The sequence below is a fragment of the Podarcis erhardii genome (genome assembly GCF_964252035.2).
Source record: "Podarcis erhardii genome assembly, chromosome: 11".
NCBI lineage: Eukaryota > Metazoa > Chordata > Lepidosauria > Squamata > Lacertidae > Podarcis > Podarcis erhardii.
The window spans coordinates 50,461,274-50,474,097 of NC_138501.1; the positions used below are offsets into that span (position 1 = coordinate 50,461,274).

The 12,824-nt window shown below is 44.4% G+C and overlaps 1 protein-coding gene and 2 long non-coding RNA genes across 3 annotated transcripts in view; 1 reads left to right on the plus strand and 2 right to left on the minus strand.

Moving 5' to 3' along the window:
- LOC309352913 overlaps nucleotides 1–12,824 on the plus strand; it is a 911,067-nt gene that overhangs the window by 766,320 nt on the left and 131,923 nt on the right. The gene's annotated exons all lie outside the window — the stretch shown is intronic.
- Nucleotides 1–12,824, minus strand: part of LOC309352895 — a 553,927-nt gene that overhangs the window by 459,876 nt on the left and 81,227 nt on the right. The gene's annotated exons all lie outside the window — the stretch shown is intronic.
- Nucleotides 1–12,824, minus strand: part of PIK3C3 (phosphatidylinositol 3-kinase catalytic subunit type 3) — a 115,246-nt gene that overhangs the window by 48,105 nt on the left and 54,317 nt on the right. The gene's annotated exons all lie outside the window — the stretch shown is intronic.

Below are 12,824 nucleotides of genomic sequence, written 5' to 3' on the forward strand. Positions count from 1 at the left end.
CGCCGCAAGTCATCCTGCATGTCTGTCCACACATGCAGTCCAGGAGAATTGGTCTTCTGTTTCGAAATATTCATGAGCAGCACAACAGCACGACACATCCGTACTGAGTTAAGGACTGCAAATAACCAGCATTTCATATCGTGGGGCTCCCGCCGCCATTCATATACCCCAAGATGAGAGCCTTGCTGACCCCTCTCACTCTCAGCCATCTCCCCGGATGCATATTTGCAGGGAAAGGGGTTAAGAGGGCCACCAGAAATGCCGCCAAGCTATTTGTCTCTGTCAGTTTAATCAACTGTTTCCTACCAAAGAACGAGCATTTCTTATTTCAAATTTGTCAGAGTCAACAGTCATGACAATGCCTGAAAAACAGCTTAAAAGAAAGAGGGAGAGGGGGCAAGCAATGGGAACTCAAGCCTTTGTCTTCTTTTTTTGCAATGAAAAATTTGGTTTAGAAGCAACAACAATACAGGTTACAGATGCTCCAGGTTACAGACACTTCAGGTTACAGACTCCGCTAACCCAGAAATAGTACCTCGGGTTCAGGATGAGAACAGAAATCGCGTAGCAGCAGCGGGAGGCCCCATTAGCTAAAGTGGTACCTCAGGTTAAGAACAGTTTCAGCTTAAGAATGGACCTCCAGAACGAATTAAGTTCTTAAACAGAGGTACCACTGTACTGTAATAATCTTGGCTGAGTGAATTTAATGGCAAGCAATGGGACCTCAAGGCTTCATCTTCTTTTTTTGCAATGGAAAATTTGGTTTAGAAGTAAAGCAACAACAATACAGTTGGAGTCTTGTGATACAGTGGGGCCTCCTGCTGCTGCCACGCTGCCGGAGCACAATTTGTGTTCTCATCCTGAAGCAAAGTTCTTAACCCGAGGTACTATTTCTGGGTTAGCAGAGTCTGTAAACTGAAGCATCTGTAAGCTGACGTGTCTGTAACCCGAGGTACCACTGTAATAATCTTGGTTGAGTGAATTTAATCCAAAGATTCATGGCAGCATTTTTAGCTCATACAGAAAAGCTCAGAAATGTCTACACTGACCGGTTGAGACTCTGCAGTCTGACCTTGAGATGCTAGGAGTTGAACCCAAGACCTTCTGCAACCAAGGCTGATGTTCTGCCATTGAGCTACAGTTGGCAAATTTCTTAACAAATACCATTGTAAGAATCTAAGACGAGCCTGCTGGATCAGGCCAATGGTCCTCCAAGTCTAGCATCTTGGTCGCCTGGTGGTCAACTATGTTCCTGTGGGAAACGTGCAAGCAGTATCCGAGCACAGAAACACTCTCCCATCCTGTAGCTTTCTGCAATTGGCATTCAGAAGCATTTCTGTCTGTGGAGCCAGAGCAAAGTCATCACATCTATGAATTTGTCTGGTACGCAGGCTGAGACCCTATCTGCCTCCGGACTGCCTCACCAGACTGGTGCATGCTCTGGTTATCTCCCGCTTGGACTACTGCAATGTGCTCTACATGGGGCTAACTTTGATGGTGGCCCAGAAACTATAATGAATCCATAATGCAGCAGCTAGGCTGGTGACTGGGAGCGGCCGCCAAGACCACATAACACCGGTCTTGAAAGACCTACATTGGCTCCCAGTATGTTTCTGAGCACAATTCAAAGTGTTGGTGCTGAACCTTAAAGCCCTAAACAGCCTCAGCCCAGTATACCTGAAGGAGCCTCTCCACCTCCATCGTTCAGCCCAGACACTGAGGTCCAGCTCTGAGGGCTTTCTGGCGGTTCCCTTACTGCAAGATGTGAGGTTATTATATCTAATACTCTCTTATTCACTACAGGAAATCCTATTGCCATTGCCGGTGCCAGGGATTGAAATTTGGGCATTGTGCATGGACAGTATACTTTATATCAATTCTTTTGCCTTAAACTCCTATGCCATGCTAGCTCTCTGAACCACATATATACATACTTCTGTGGTACTGATCCCCACCTTGAGGATGTAATTAAAAAAACAAACAAACCTGACTTATAGATAAATAAATAAATGCAGAGATCTAACATATAAGAGGTCCCTGCTTTGTAGCATTTTCAGGAGAACAGACATGTAACACACACAGAGGTTCATGTCTACGTCAGTTCAGTTGTGAAAGTGGTTCTGCAAATAGTAATATCAGGCATCCTATTTCTACATAATATGCATCTTCTCCCTTTTAAGATGTGCAAAGCATTTCAGGTGCATCGTCTCAGCACCCCTTTCAACAACCTTGCAAAGTAGGTGAACGTTCTCCCCATATTGCAGACAGAAGGTCTGAGGCCCACAGACAAGAAACTGATTTACCTAGTGAATACATGGATGAATCAAGATCTAAGCCAGCCTTGGTCATCTTTGGTGACCTGCAAGTGTTTTGCATTATGACTCCTAATAAACCCACCTAAAGTAACCGGGTTGGCTGCGGGGTCTGAGGCTAGATCTCTTGCAGGGTAACCAAAGACTGGGCTTCCACGGGAGGCTAATTTAAGCTATGGACTCCCCAGCTCAAACTTTTAGAGAAATCGTTGCACCAGGGAGAGAAGAAAATGCATCTCTAGATTGTTGCAGTGAAAAGAATGCTGAACTTGGACTGGGCAGACCCTAGAGTTCAATTAACCACTCAGCTCTGAATCTCACTGGGTGACCTTGGGGCAGCCATGAGCTCTCAGGCTAATCCACTCCTCAGAGTTGTTGTGATACAAACTACCCTGAATTCCTTGAATGAACAGGAAAATACAAGACAGTAAATATCTAAAAAAAAAAAAAAAACCAATGATTTTTTTCTTTCTTGAGAAGTCAAGGCTTGGAATAATCTCTGAGCGGCTCTACAGCCTAACTGCTTGGGGAGCAGTTATAGGACTGTGAGTTGACTTTTAGTTACCGTATTTTTTGCTCCATAAGACACACTTTTTCCCTCCTAAAAGTGGGAAATGTGTGTGCATCTTATGGAGCGAATGAAGGCAGGAGGCAGGCGGGAAAAGCCCCCAAGAGCCGCACACACGCTCCTCATGCTCTTTAAAGGGCTCTTGTTGGCTTTTGCTGGAGGTGAGGGAAGGGACAGTGGACATCCCCTCAGTCTCTTCCCCCACCTCGTAGGAAAGCCCACAAGAGCTGCACACTCTTTAAAGAGCCGCGCCTAGCTTTTCCCCAGAGGAGGGAGAAGGGCAGTCCATCAGGGAAAAGGATGCTAGGGCTGCACACATACAGGCTCTGCTCTCCCTTCAAAGAATATTTTTTTTTCTTGCATTCCCCCTCTTAAAACTAGGTGTGTCTTATGGAGCAAAAAATACGGTAACCAACATCGTGAATCCAATACACATTTACTCAGAGGTAAGTCCCACAGTGTTCAATGGGATTGCACTGGATCACAGCCTGATATCATGAAGGGTATGGCTGCAGCACAATGTTTCGTTCTATGCCACAAAAAATAGATGTAAGCTTTTTGCAAGCAGGAGCTTTCAAGATTTGCCTGACAAAATCTATATGCCAGTGCTGTAAAAAAAAAAAAAAAAAAACAGAGGCTTTACAGAGCCACTGCGCTCCCTGACTTTCTATTTACTGCTGCAGGCCAACACAACTGCTCCTCAGTAATCAGTAAAAAAAGAGAATTTTCTTCAGATTTATCATGTTCATGCACTGCCCCCTACTGTACTCTTTGGGGCTTCCCAGTGCAAAAAACAAAACACAAAACAGGATGGGATGTATATGGATGTGTGTGTAGTAATTTGCTATGCAAATATACAGTGATCATCGTAGGAACATGGAAAACTGCTTTGTAGCAGTCCGGTACAGTGTTTCTCAAAGTTGGGTCTCCAGCTGTTGTTCTACTACAACTCCCATCATCCCTGACCCCTGCTCCTGCTAGCTAGGGATGATTGGAGTTGTAGTCCAACAACAGCTGGAGACCCTAGTCTAAGAAACACTGATCTAGTACCATGTACTGTGGCAGGACGTAGCTCGCAGCTTTCACCTGTGGTTCCTAGAAGCTGTCACTATGCTTCGACTGGCCAGTTAAAGCAGGTGAGGGTAGCCAATGGGACTTAAATCCTTGGTGAGTTACGGACTTCCCCTGCATGCAAAGACACAGACTCTGGGAGATTGAGCGGACCAATAGTGGGTCCAATGGTCATAGAATCATAGAGTTGGAAGAGACCACAAGGGCCATCGAGTCCAACCCCCTGCCAAGCAGGAAACACCATCAGAGCACTCCTGACATATGGTTGTCAAGCCTCTGCTTAAAGACCTCCAAAGAAGGAGACTCCACCACACTCCTTGGCAGCAAATTCCACTGTCGAACAGCTCTTACTGTCAGGAAGTTCAAAAAGGTGGTTTCTTCACGTGCTGTAAAGGGAAGTGAGGAGCAGTTGGGGTTTGTCCACCTGGGAAGGCAGCCCATCTAGGAGAAGGAAAACTCTGATCCTAAACTTCCTCTGCCTTGTAGGATATCTTCAGGAGAAGAAAACAATAAGGAGTAAACCCTACACAAATCTAGAGTGGAGTCCTTAAGTAAAAAAGGTAAAGGTAAAGGACCCCTGCACAGTTAAGTCTAGTCAAAGGCAACTAAGGGGTTGTGGTGTTCATCTCGCTTTCAGGCCGAGGGAGCCGGTGTTTGTCCACAGACAGCTTTCTGAGTCATGTGGCCGGCATGACTAAACTGCTTCTGGCTCAACAGAACACCGTGACAGAAGCCAGAGCGCATGGAAATGCCGTTTACCTTCCCACCACAACGGTACCTATTTATCTACTTGTGCTGGTATGCTTTTAAACTGCTAGGTTGCCAGGAGCAGGGACAGAGCAACGGGAACTCATCGTGGGGATTCGAACCACCAACCTTCTGATTGGCAAGCCCAAGAGGCTCAGTGGTTTAGACCACAGCGCCACTCGCATCCCAGTCCCTAAGACGGTTGGTTGGCACCTTGTATGTCTCCTTCCAGCAACTCCTGCAGCCAAGCTGGTGACAAACCAGCTCATCGTCCCTTTGGGCCATATCAGCAAGGCCAGGATGGCGGTTTTGTTGTTTGGGCAGCCCAGGACCTCCATGCACACTGCCCAGGCTTGTGTCCCGGGGTGGTCACTAAATGCCCTCGGCCCAGTATACCTGAAGGAGCATCTCCACCCCCATCATTCTGCCCGGATGCTGAGGTCCAGTGCCAAGGGCCTTCTGGCAGTTCCCTCACTGCGAGAAGCAAAGCTACAGGGAACCAGGCAGAGGGCCTTCTCGGTAGTGGCACCCACCCTGTGGAACGCCCTCCCATCAGATGTCAAAGAGATAAACAACTACCTGACATTTAGAAAACATCTGAAGGCAGCCCTGTTCAGGGAAGTTTTTAATGTGTGACATTTTGATGTATTTTTAATCTTTGTTGGAAGCTGCCCAGAGTGGCTGGGGAAACCCAGCCAGATGGGCAGGGTACAAATAAATTATTATTATTATTATTATTATTATTATTATTATTATTATTATTACTACAGTGAGGTCTGACTTCACCCCAGCAAGTACATTCTATTCTCTCTCGAGACAGACAGATGCCAATAACAACAGGCCAGCTTCTCTGAAACACCGCTCTCCATCCTTCATCTAGACAAACAAGAGTCGGTATACTTCAGCCAGGAAAAACGGGTGTGTGTGAAATAGGGATAGACCTGGGGAGAAACAGACCTGGGGAGAGAGCCAGACAGAGAGCTGGAGAGCTGCATCTGACCTCTGGGACTGAATTTCCCAATCTCTGGTCAACACAACCAGAGATCTCTTAAGCCCTACTTAGAGAAGCTGGGAGTTAAACCTGGGTCTGTTTTGCATGCAGAGCAGTACATGCCACAGTACATGGTACTAGATCAGTGTTTCTTAGACTCCAGATGTTGTTGAACTATAACTCCCATCATCCCTAGCTAGCAGGAGCAGGGGTCAGGGATGATGGGAGTTGTAGTTAAACAACAGCTGGAGACCCCAGTCTAAGAAACACTGATCTAGTACCATGTACTGTGGCAGAGAATAGCTCGCAACTTTCACCTGTGGTTCCTAGAAGATGTCACCATGCTTCGACTGGCCAGTTAAACCAGTTGAGGGTAGCCAATGGGACTTAAATCCTTGGTGAGTTACGGACTTCCCCTGCATGCAAAGACACAGACTCTGGCAGATTGAGCGGACCAATAGTGGGTCCAATGGTCAAGAACCTGGGTCTGCCTTGCATGCAGAGCAGATTTTCTACCACTGAGCTATGACTCTTCTCCATATGCCAGGGGCTGAATCAGAAATCAACTGTGCATGTCTTCTGCCCCTGAGCTAAGGCAGAGTCCCACAGAAGTTATTTCTGTGCTTAGGGCCCTCGTATTTACGGGACCGCCTCTCCTGGTGTGCCCCGCAGAGGACCTTAAGGTCCATGAATAACCATAGTTTAGAGGGCCCAGGCCCTAAGGAAGTCAGATTATCCTCCACCAGGGCCAGGGTCTTCTCAGTGATGGCTCCGACCTGGTGGAATGCTCTGTCCCACGAGACCAGGGCCCTGCAGGATTTAACTTTCTTCTGCAGTACCTGTAAGGCAAAGCTATTCTGCCTGGCTTTTAATTTGAACTTATACTGATCTTTTATTCTCCTTCCTTCCCTCCCCTTTTTATGAAGATTACCTACTCTGGGATCCCACAGCTAATTCTCCCCTGGTCTCCTCGCTGGCCCAAATAGGACTAATTTACCCAGCTAGCCCTGGTGATCAACTAATGTTTATTGGATGGATTTTCCCCCTAAACTGATTTTTGAATTCTGAATTTATTGTTATTCACGTTTTATACTGTATTTTGTGCTGTTTTTTGTTGCATCAATTAAGTGTTTTAAATTTGTTGTTAGCCGCTTTGAGCCCAGTTTTCTGAACTGGGAAGGGCGGGGTATAAATAAAATTCTTCTTCTTCTTCTTCTTCTTCTTCTTCTTCTTCTTCTTCTTCTTCTTCTTCTTCTTCCCAGGTTGGGAGGGGAGCTGGCCATCACTAATTTGAAAGTCAGGTGAAATGCCCAATGTTCTCCTGTCCCACAGGGATGTAAATTCAGTCACACACATATACACACACACCAGCTACTGTCTTTAAATGTAAAAGCAGAAGAGCAGCACAACATCAGGCTTTGGAATTTTTTTGGGAGAAAGTTGCTGCCATTGAGAATGCTTATCTGTGCACCCTTGGGATGGGATCTGCTTTGGCACACAATATATATATATATACACATATATATATATATACATATACATATATATATATATATATATATATATATATATATATATATATAATTTATTGGTGTTTCAAAAAGTTACAAGAATAAAAAAGAAAGAAAAAGAAAAACAGAAAATACAAAATACAGAAAAAAAATAAAAACAATTAAAAGCAAATCCATCTTTCCATATTATATCTATCATTTGCTTGTTTCCCTGACCTCCTCACACCTCCTTTTTTGTATTATAGTTCCTTAGTTGTTTCAGCAAATCCTTTCCTTCTTTGTTTTTATCTTACTAATTTATCTTAATATATTGTAACTTTACATTCTGACCTGTTAACAATCCATTTTTACTTAATCCTTTACAACATTACTGCTAAAACCACATAGCTTCATTCCAGCATCCTTCTAACATTCCTTAATTTTACAATGTTTCTGTAGATAGACTTTGAATTTCTTCCAGTCTTCTTCTACCGACTCTTCTCCCTGGTCTCGGATTCTGCCATGCTTTGGCACACAAATAGCGTACTGGCCAAAATGGCTACGCTCTGCCTCCATGCTTGGAGGCAGAAATACTTCCCAATGCCAGCTGCTGGAGACCACAGGAAAGGAGACTGTTCTTGTGCTAAGGTCCTACGCTTGAAGGTTTTCCTTAAAAACTGGGTATATCACACTGCCCAACTGATGGGCAAATATGACCTCTCAGCGACTGAGATCAAAGAACTTCCCTTATATTCCCAGAAAAATATCTTTAAATGAACCATAAGGGCAGTGGCAACTAAAAATGATCTAACCTCTGTGTACATGGGCCCCATTATATTTTAAACTTAGAGAGGCTTACGAACACACAACTTATTTTAATGAATTGACTTTTGTACATCAAAAAGCTTTAACAGAGTTACGATTAAATACAATAAACTCTGCCTATAGAGATGGGAGACACAGAGGCATACCAACAAAAGAACGTGTTTGCATTCAGGGGATGTCCTGAAGTAGAGGACCTTATGCATTATATCTTGCGCTGCCCCTTATATAATGAAGCAAGAGAAAGATTTTTAGCACCTATAATGACAAGGTCCCCTGGCCAGAACCCCTCTGACATGATTTTATATCTCCTCGCAGACACAGATAAGTATGTGACCCGGCGTGTAGCACTCTTTGCATCTGCCGCTAGGAAAATTAGAGCAAATTATATAGCCAAGGTAGCCACCAACTGTAAAGGAGATGAATTTATCTGACCCTATCTACATCAAGCTATATTCTATCTTTATCACCAAACTCTGAATATTATTACACATTGTATTAATTAACATTATTTTTTAATATATTAGTGGCCATGTGATAATTTTAGCTTATAAATTTTATTGTTTAATGTCTTAACTTGTATATTAAGGTACTTTTATAGCTCTTTTTAGAGTAGGTAATGTCTTGATAATATAAATGTTTTAACTTTTAATTGTTGAATGATTCTGTGTACATTGCAGCAACCTTTGCCTATGTGCAATAAAACTGACTGACTGAATAGATGAGCCATTGGTTTGACCCAGAAGGTTCTTCTTATGCAGTAGTTTGGGCCACAACTTTAGCAGCAGACTTTTAAATGTTGGGATTCTGAAGGAAGCACTCCATTTCTAGGACAGAGAATTCAGCTGCATTAAGGTCTGATTAATACCATAATTGAAGATCCGGCGGAAAGGAAAGAATCTCTTTGTTGAGTACGAATGTGATTATGGCCAATATCAATCTAATTAACTAGTACTAATAAATGTTTTTAAATACACACTGTATTTGGAATGCAGTTGAGTGTATAATAGCTACTAAATCTGTCGAAGCCCTTTACAAAATAATAATAAAAAACCCACCACAAAGGCATATAATTAACAGATCTTGAAATTGCTTTTGTGATAGCTTGTATATATAAAAGGGTCCGCCAAATACCAATTAGCTACATTATTTTATAAGTAACAAATTAGGAGTTTTGGAAATGATACCAGCTTTACTTCGTTTATTTTGTGAGGTTTGGTTTTTTTACTTCTTCTTTTTCATCTTAGCAGTTTAAGTGGGCTTGCCAGTGTTGTCCTTGTAAGCATTTGACAATGGTTATGACCAGCTTTTCCACTTTCTATGTACGTGAATTGATATTACACGCACAGCAAGATCCCACCTGTACTATGTTGTTCTTGTTGACTATGGAAGCAGACCATAATTTTTTTGTTGTTGTTTAGTCGTTTAGTCATGTCCGACTCTTCATGACACCATGGACCAGAGCATGCCAGGCACTCCTGTCTTCCACTGCCTCCTGCAGTTTCGTCAAACTCATTTTAGTAGCTTCGAGAACACTGTCCAACCATCTTGTCCTCTGTCGTCCCCTTCTCCTTGTCTTTTCAGGAGTCTTTTCCAGGGAGTCTTCTCTTCTCATGACGTGGCCAAAGTCTTGGAGCCTCAGCTTCAGGATCTGTCCTTGCAGTGAGCACTCAGGGCTGATTTCCTTCAGAATGGATCGGTTTGATCTTCTTGCAGTCCATGGGACTCTCAAGAGTCTCCTCCAGCACCATAATTCAAAAGCATCAATTCTTCGGCGATCAGCCTTCTTTATGGTCCAGCTCTCACTTCCATACATCACTACTGTGAAAACCATAGCTTTTACTATACGGACCTTTGTTGGCAAGGTGATGTCGCTGCTTTTTAAGATGCTGTCTATACAGCATAGTATAGTACAGATACCTGTACTATACAGTACATTTAATGCAGTATTTTACCACTTTAAAAGTCCTGAGGTTTAACAATCAACCCCTCTTCCCAGGGGTTGCGGGAGGGCAACAGGGGCTTCCTAGCAACTCTCAGCACCCTTAAACTACAGTTCCCAGGATTCTTTGAGGGAAACCATATTTGTGTAAAGTGGTTTGATACTGCTCTTGATATGAGGTGCAGGTGGGGCCTTATTGTAGCATATCTTCGGCTCTTAAGAGTTCTGTTTTTAAGGGAACAGGAGTCCAACAGACGAGATCTCTTTTCTGAAATCTTCCTCCTTCTGTGCTGTAACAGTGTCAAAGGGCTTTGCTTTTTCATGAAGCACCAGGAGATGTTGTCGAATGCTTTTTCTGCATCAATTAACATTAATGCTACCTGTTTGTCGCTTTTAAATTCTAAATATTCCAATATATCGACAGTATTTTCTTTGCATGGCCAGTTCTGAACCTGAGAGGTTTTATACAGTGAACTTAAGAATATATGAAGAGTCCGCTGGATCAGGCCCATTTGGTCCACTATCCTGGTTTTACCATGGCCAACAAGGAAACCTGCAAGCAGGATCTGAGCACAAGGGAACTTGTGGTTTCCAGGAACTGGTATTCAGAAGCATTGTTGCGATTGTGGCTAGTAGCCACCCATAGCCATCTCCTCCTCCATGAATCAGGTCCAATCCTTTTTTAAAGCCATGACTGCCTTCTGAGGAAGTGAGTTCCATATTTCAAACTACACACTGTGTGAAGAAGTACCTTCTGCCACCTGCCCTGAATCTCCCAACATTCAGCTTCACTGGACGTTCATGTGTTAAGAGGTAAAGGTAAAGGGACCCCTGACCATTAGGTCCAGTCGTGGCCGACTTTGGGGTTGCGGCGCTCATCTCACTTTCAGGCCGAGGGAGCCGGCATACAGCTTCCGGGTCATGTGGCCAGCATGACTAAGCCGCCTCTGGTGAACCAGAGCAGCGCAAGCGTTTACCTTCCCGCTGGAGTGGTACCTATTTATCTACTTGCACTTTGACGTGCTTTCAAACTGCTAGGTTGGCAGGAACAGGGACCGAGCAACGGGAGCTCACCCTGTTGCGGGGATCCGAACCGCTGACCTGATCAGCAAGTCCTAGGCTCTGTGGTTTAACCCACAGCACCACCCGTGTCCCTGGAGTTAAGAGAATGTAGAGAACTACACGGTGCATAATTTTAGGGTGTGTGTTGGTAGCGGGTAACAGAGGTGACAAGAGCATGAGGAACAGAAGACTGCTTGTAAATTCTGCATTTCCTTTCTCTGGTTACTTCCTCCCACCCTGCCTCTCTCTGCCTCTGCCTCTGCCTCTCTGCCTCTCTCGCTCTCGCATTTTTATTAAAATGATTTTCATAGTTCACAAAGGCACATATACACCTCTGTTTTCAATTCATAGAGTCCTTTCTACAGGTCAGTGACATTCAGTGTGAGACACTGTGAGGTTGGGAGGGAGAGTGGAAGAGAAAGAAGGTGGGGTTGTGATTTCTCCATTCTTTTGCTTAGTGTACATGCAGAATTTTCGTGTCAGCTTTGTGCAGATAGGTTCTTTATTGAGCTGTTTGTTTCCGCTGGCGGTGCGAGAGGTTGGAGAGGCGAGCCATGCCGGGAGTAAAGATACCCTCCTTTGTTTGTCTCCGTGTTAGTTTCAAATTTGTTGGTTAGCTTTTTTAGTAGGGCTGTTTCTCATACAGTTTGGTACCAGTGGTCTGTGTTTATTCTTGACAGGTCTTTCCAGTGTCTAGTTATGACACTCCTCGCTGTTGACAGCAGGTGGCTTATGAGTTCTTCATATTCTGAATGTGCATTGTTGTGCACCCCACTTACCGTATTTTTTACTCCATAGGGCGCACCGGTCCATAAGGAGCACCTAGTTTTTAGGGGGGGGGGGATCAAGAAAAAAAAAATCTTATCCCCCCCCCCCGCCGCCCCAAAGAGCAGCGGACAGGCTTCTGGGGCTGTCATAGGAAGCCTGGGCTTGCTGTCTTGGCTTTGTTTTTAGCCGCGGGGCTGGGGGCAGGGGAAGCCCGAGCTTCTCCTGACCCCAGCCCCCAGAACAGGTCCGGGAGTGGTGGCAGGGTTGTGCACAGCCTGCCCTCCGCTCCTGGAGCTTGCGGGGCTGGGGGCTGGGGGAGCCCGAGCCTCCCCTGACCCCAGCCCCCAGAACAGGCCAGGGAGCGGAGGGGCAAGGTTGCGTGCAGCCTTCCCTCCGCTCCTGGAGCTTGCGGGGCTGGTGGGGGAAGCCCGGGTCCACTCCCCCCCCAGCCCCAGGGACCACACATTCGCTCCATAAGACGCACAGACATTTACCCTTAGTTTTTAAGAGGAGAAAAGTGTGTCTTATGGAGCGAAAAATATGGCACCTTTTTTAAAAAAAGTAGATCTGGGGGGTGAAATCCCCAAAAAGGATGTTACTTTTGTCTGTATGCCACAACAGCTGTGAGAATATTACTAGCGAAGAATTGGAATAAACAAGGTTTACCATCTATTGAAGAATGGCAGTTGAAGATGATGAACTATATGGAACTTGCCAAACTGACTGGGAGACCAGAGAGAAGACATGGTGGAAGAAGATTGGAAGAAGTTTAAAGAATATTTGAAAAAAAAAAATATGCTAATATTTAAATCTTAGAATAGTTTTGGAAGTGGATATAGGCTGTAGGATTAGAAGTAGAAAACTGCTAAAGATGAGGTAAAATGAAAATCAGATGGGGGGGCTTGGGGTAGCTCTCTTAACAATGTTTAGATAAAACAAGGATAAGACAAGAACTTGTTTGTATTGTTTGTGTTGTTTAGTTGTGTTATAAAATTATTATTATTATTATTATTATGAAACAAAAAAGCAGATCTGACTCCTTCAACATTTC